Below are 6,788 nucleotides of genomic sequence, written 5' to 3'. Positions count from 1 at the left end.
GCAGCACAGACAGCCCGGCCTGACAGACATGTGGCTGGTGGCAACAAATTGAAGTATTGTAGTTGTGAAGCATGCCGAGCATAAAAGTCACTCCCGCTCACCTCCCTCCGCTTTCCTCTTTCCTTTCCCTGTTCTGTTCCACATCTCACATTTCTCTCACTTCCTCTGGCTTTGCACTACAAAGCCAGAAAGTGGACCACAGGTGTCGGAGACAGTTGCTGCTTTGAAGATTTAATGCCATTTTGCTGTGCTCTGATATGAAGATGGATGTAGCACATGTAGTACTGCAGGATTTGACATTCAGCCCACTTTAGAGTAATCAACTACAGCAGCTCATTAGCTTGTCTGATAACAGCAGCCAAACAGCCAAAAAACATTGAAATATGTAACTTTTTATGTGGTATGTTACAAGACATAGTGGTGCACTGTAATCAACACATTCTCGCTCCCATCTTGTAAAATATGGTCACCTGGTCAGGTGCCTTTGCCATTGTTGTTGATGCTAAAAGTCTCCTTTAGCGTCAAAGTGGTGGTTAGCATTACCAGTTGTTCGTTTCCAGAATGTAAAATGTTTCCAGACAATACGAGTTAAAACTTGCCACTCATGCAACGTGCCGTAAACTTGCCAGTTCAGACCAATGAGACGAGACAAGATGGTGTATCATCTCCAGAAAAACGCGTCTTTGTAAGGTTGTTCTAACTTAACTAACGTTTATGTTTATGTTTTTTTGTAGCTAATACCTCATTTGTTTCATCAAAATATGAATGTGGATAACGTGATATTGAGATGTGGGCTCCTGTAGCATTTCTAGTAATAACCCGAATCCTTAAAAAGAATTGGGTTTGCCAGGCCTACCTCTGAGACATGACCAGCTGAGTGGCAGCAACACCATCAGCTGGTTGGAGTCCAGCTGAGACGGGCCGGTTCAGATTGCTGAAACTTTTCTCAGCGACGTTCTAAAACTATTGTCCCGTTGCAAATCTTTGGTCTGAACTGGGCTTAAGAGTCGGTCAGGTGGGGCTTTCTCCCCGACTGTGCAGCACTCCCACAAATCCAATCATTACTTTGAGGTATCATGCTAGATGTAGTTGGAATTAAATAGCTGCAACCAGTTCCACAGATGGAGCGTAAGAGCTGTTTAAGAATGACTTTTTGGGGAAGAAAGTTATTGTTGGCATAATTAATTTACACACAGCTACCACAGTCTACACTGTGGTAGCCATGCCAAAAATTGCCGAAGGTGGAAGTAGGGTGATGGCATAGAGCCTAAAAACCTTTAGGGGAGAAGGTAATAGTGAATAAATAATGAAATATTGTGATTTGAATATTGTGGCAATATTGTGATTTGGACCAATAATAGCATCTTGTTCTCTACCAACCCAACAGTGTGCCTGAACCTAACCAAACCTCAACCATAAAACTGAAACTGTCACTATATCCTGACAGTGGCACATGAGACAGAGTATCTGAAAAAACAACAACAACAACAAAAATGCTCCATGATTATCTGCCTCCCCCTAGTGCTCCAAATGACGTTTGCAAGTTCCCATCGTGCACGAAGAATAACAACAAACCAATCCAACGCCTGCGGATTTTTGAGGACTATGGTTACCTGCTCCTCAGATCTCTGCAGGGTAAATCCAGACAGCTAGCTAGACCATGTGTCCAATCTGAGTTTTCTTTTTTGAGGTCTGGCAATGCGAGACTCCCCTAATGCCAACCTGTCATTATGGTGCCATAGGGTACTACATTAAAGCTATAGAGCGTAGATGCTATGTGTGTCCAAAACCATTTGACTGAGCTATTTATCTCAGACAAAGTCAGACAGAATTGCTTTTCCGTGGTTCAGATATTTGCACAACCTACACACAGACATAGAGCATGACCAATTTTTAGTATTATACCCCCCCAAAAAATGACGATTATAAAATATGGAATGACCTCTGGCTTTAGTCTCCGGGTGACCTGCTCAAAATCTACACGGCTTTCTACGTCACTAGCTGAGACGAGGTGGCTAGCCCAACCACATGCTAGCATGCTAGCTCATTCCCAATGGCAAAACACTGCTCCAACACCCACTAGTTGACCAGAATCTCCAAAAGAACTACTTCCATGTCCCTGTTCTGCAATTACTCCACAAGAGCCACTTGTCTAGAAGAAGTCTCCCAGCTAATCCTGCCTTGGACTGACCAAAGTTAGAGAAAGAGTTATCTAGCTGATGTTATCTAGCTCTGTGTGATCCTACCTAGCTATTGCGCATGTGCGACTCCCAACAAAGATAGTATAGAAGTGAAATGTCTCACTCTGTAGCTAAAACAAGTGAGATGTCTCACTCTGTAGCTAAAAGAGACCTAAACACAAGGGGTGAAAACATGATCTGCAGCCATGTGCAGTACAACAAAAATATGGTGCAAATAAAAAAAACTGTAAACTTTTTCTGGTACAACCTCAAAATACAATTATGAACCTGAAAATGAGCAGAATATGGGCGCTTTAGGTAAAATCCTTCCACATTCCACTGCAATGTTTTCTATCCTACAAAAACCGGCCCAGCCCGTCAGACACTGCCTACCAAAAGTTTTTCCTCGCCACTGTCGCACTGTTGCTTGCTCTGGAGGAAACTACTAGAACTGTTGGGTCCTTGTGGATTCTGGAGTGTGGTCTATCTGTATAGTGTCTTGAGATAACTGTTGTTATGAATTGATACTATAAATAAAATTGAATTGAATTGAATTGAAAAACAGCCAACCAATATATGGCTCTAAACCTTGGATGGGAGTGCTCAAAAGAATGTCTATCACTCTTTTTCTAAAGTCATCCATTCGTGTCTCTGGAGTGGGGCGACAGCGCCTGCATGGCCAGTCATTGTAACCTAAGCGGATGGAAAGATCTAAAGCAGAAGATAAGGGACATGGCTGGTAATTCCCATCAGCGGGTGGCGTGACTGTCGGACTGTTCCGCAGACGGCAGCTCCAATGGCAAATCCATCACTGCCGACGCAGTGGAGGGAGGCTTCCTCCTCCTCCTCTCCATTTCCACTATTTCAGAGCGCAACATCTCCGCCTGCTCTGTTTCACTGGCCAACCAAGCCTATCATCAGGTTAGAAAGCAAGGCAATCCATCACTATACAACTCCAGATCTACCGACCGGCTGCATTGTCTCCATTCTGTAGCAGAGCACCGCCAGTGTAATATGCACAGAATGTTTTCACCACAGTAAATGACTAAATTCAGCCTGAGCAACTGGAACTGAAGCACTTATCTCCTCAATGTATGGGAATTATGTGCCAGGGTCATGGACTGTTAAAAAGCTCAAGCCATTAGTCTCAATTTCATCTTTTAAGACACATTTTTCTTAAAATAGAAAAAGTCCATATAACAGGAGATTTATCAGATTCATTTTTCCAAAAATATCTTGAAACAAAACAAAATAATAGATGTGCCTGTACTTGAAGAAAAAAAATAAAACTTTTCAAGAAAAAAATACTAAAAACCAATGAGGGGAAGAAAAACTTATTTTGTATTTTTGAGCAGGATTTGATTTAATAAAAGATCACCATAAAAGGGTCATCTCTCGTTGTCTACAGGCCGCAGAATGACCCCCGAGTGATCTGCAAGAATTTCATTTTTTTTTAACGAAGCCATTCCAATCAGTCTGTTAATCTTGTAAATTACTTGACATTTACTACTTGGTAGTAGACGGTACTTAACAGTACTTGACATTTTACTTTTTTGTTTTTTTATTCACATATAATTTGAAATTTACTTTTCTATTTCACTGTGAATTTAAATTCTCAAAATCATCTTTTTTTTCAAATGTCGGGGGGGGGGGCGTGGGGGGCATGACATCACCTAATAGGAGATGATTTTCCTGTCTTTTTTCTAGTTGTGTGCTTAGACTGCTACCATTCAGTGTACTCTGTCAGATCCTACTTCCCACCAACTGTACGTCAATGGGACTTTGTTGCTGTGTTCTCTGTACCAGGGGTCTCCAACGTTTTTTAAAGCCAAGGACCCCTTAAAAGGTGACTACCGTTTGTTTGTTCTTCAACCTGGACCCTGTTTCCCTATGTTTTTGTGTCTAAGATACTGATGGGAACAACAATCTTTGACACCGGTCCAGTGTTAAGCGAGATCGCTGCAGTCATCAGCGGAGAAACAAGCTACAATGCAAAGTTAATAGGGCAATTGTCCAGCTTGTATTTAAGCCACCCTACACATATTGGTAGGCCCAGTTTAAATGGAAACCTGAAGAATGGAAGTCTTCACTCTTCTTTTTGCCCTATTTGGTGTCCACCAACTTCTGAGAAAGGTACACTGCAAATTATTTGGCTCTTACCTAGATAAAAAAAACTGGATGTAGAAGTGTTTGATAATTTAACTTGTTTTAAAAATAAGTTTCTTATATTAAGGGTTCAACGTTACACTATAATCTTAAAACAACCCCGCTTGTCAAGTGAAATTTTCTTGCTGCATGGATGGATAATTCCGGTTGTTTTGAGTGCCTTTTCCCCCAGATTTAGTGTTTTTATTTAGTTTTTAGAATTCTCTTTATTTGGCTATGGCCGCTTAAAGTCCAGGGTAAGCACGGTAATTGTAAAGATTATCGGAGTTGGTCACCACAAATGTACAGAAGAGACTTAGGGCAACATTTGAAACATGTTTTGAGTTTAGACTTTTAAACTCAGAATACTGACATTTTTTCACGTGGCCCTAATGCTCTTTCATAAAAATGACCCCTTTCCCATTGCACTTGCAATTTTATGCATTGTTTAAATAAAAAATATTGATAGGTGCGGCTTTAAATAACCGTGTACTACTTTTGATGATTTTATATGTGCATGAAAAAGGATAAGTCATAAAAAGAATACGGGCGCCTTAAAAGAAAAGTGAAATCTTCAAATGTGAAGCTATCAGTAGAGTGTTGGAGGGGTCTGCTATCAGCTGTGCCGAGGCAAGCACGCTGCGGACTCTGGAGGAGTACCTGGAGATGTAAAGCAGGTTGGACGGGTTATCTACTCGCCTCAGAGACACTTCTCTCTTCTTCTCTCTCACTTTCTGCTTCAAAGTGCTGCTATCAAGGTGCCACACTCTAGGCTATGAACGGATTGCTCTATGTGGAGAGGGAGGCGAGGTGGCGAGCTTCCCTCAGGATCAAACCGGGGTTGTGAGCCCGGCCTGGGAGAACAACGCCCTCCAACGATCAGCTCCAGCTCTGACCTCTGAACTGTGAATGCGATTGAAAATCTGGAGCAGCGCGTAGAGGAGAGAATAGAGAGGCTGTAGTCATTAATCAAAGACGCTTCCCGCCTCAAACATAGGCGCAAACATACAGAATTACACGCACTCTCTCACACACATACATACATACACACACACACAAACACTCGCACAACCACACTGATGACATTCAGGCTACAAAGTCAGACTGGGTGGTTGTTCAGGGAATAGTTGAGATTCCTCTCTTTTGCTCACACACGAAAAAGCATGCACACACGCACACAAACACAGGCGCACACACACAAACACACACACACACAGATGACCTTCAGGCTACAAAGTCAGACTGGGTGGTTGTTCTGGGACTATTTGAGATTCCACTCCAATTAAACACGTGAAAGATCCAAGTCCGAGGCAGATTTCCCTCACTTGCCCCCCTCTGGATCCGAATCCCTGCCATGATGCATACGGAGATGAAAAATAACCAAGAGCCCCAAAGTGCCGATTCCAGACACCGCAGTAGGTGCTATTATCATTGACTTTATGGCCAAACACCAAGGGCAAGTGTTGTTTGGGCTGTTTGTGGGAGCGAGCGGCCACCCTGGGGAGGCTGGGCTCTCATCACACAGCCCACTACTCACAGGCAGAATCACACAGGTTACAGTTCATGCAGCAAGACAGAGTCACCTTGACATGGCAATTCCAAAGATGTGTAGAATCAATCTTCCCGCCTAGACTCACAGCAGCACTCTGATGGGCGGTCAAAAGGTCCGCTTCACGCCAAAAACCTCAGTTTCAATTACACTTTGAGTTTTGACATAAATCCATATTGTTTGTAATTCATATTTTTGATGACTTCATTATTTTACGTAAATGTTATTTTACGTGACATAACACAACAGGCAAATTAACATTTAATTTGTAAAACACCACAAAGACAGTGACTCTTCCCCCCCCCCCCGCAAATCAGTCTGTCCGACATTTTGAACAGGTTGATTGATGAGTTAACAAAAACATTAAATGTAATAATTAAAACAGGATGATTAGTAAATATAAACAACCAAACTGACAATTGGATTTATTTTTTGAACACATGAAATTAAGAAGCATTTTTGTTAAGGATGGGTTATTTATGTAAAAATCAACCTGTCAGAGCTCTCTAAAGGACATCATACTAATCTTTTCCATTTTGCTATTGACTTTCCTTATAAATATTTATATATGTATGATAGGCATATGCGCTGAATGTGTAAAATATCTAGTTTCTACTATTTAGTTTCATCTGAAATGAGTAAATGAAGGATGTTCCATCATTGACGTCCCCTGGAGTCCCTCGTGCATCTCTAGATCTCCGCATTGAGAACCCCCTATGGTGTATGAAAGCATTTGCCCGCCCGCTGGCGACCACTTGTCAGGCAGCGGCGTCACTGAGCAAAACCCAGCAACTGTAACAGAGCTGGGTAACTGGGCTGAGCTGAGGCCGCTGAGACGGCGGCGGTGGCGGAATTGCAGTGTTGCTCTCCAAGACTGAACTCTCAGCCCTTTTGTACTTGGCTCTCTCCAGCAG

The 6,788-nt window shown here is 42.3% G+C and overlaps 1 protein-coding gene across 1 annotated transcript in view; it reads right to left on the bottom strand.

The window, feature by feature from the left end:
- nxph1 (neurexophilin 1) overlaps positions 1-6,788 on the bottom strand; it is a 64,976-nt gene that overhangs the window by 54,342 nt on the left and 3,846 nt on the right. The window lies entirely within an intron of this gene.

Source organism: Etheostoma cragini, chromosome 14, assembly GCF_013103735.1.
Source record: "Etheostoma cragini isolate CJK2018 chromosome 14, CSU_Ecrag_1.0, whole genome shotgun sequence".
NCBI classification, from domain to species: Eukaryota; Metazoa; Chordata; class Actinopteri; order Perciformes; family Percidae; genus Etheostoma; species Etheostoma cragini.
The sequence above is the reverse complement of the archived record's forward strand: the minus strand, read 5'-3'. Positions and strand labels throughout refer to the sequence as shown.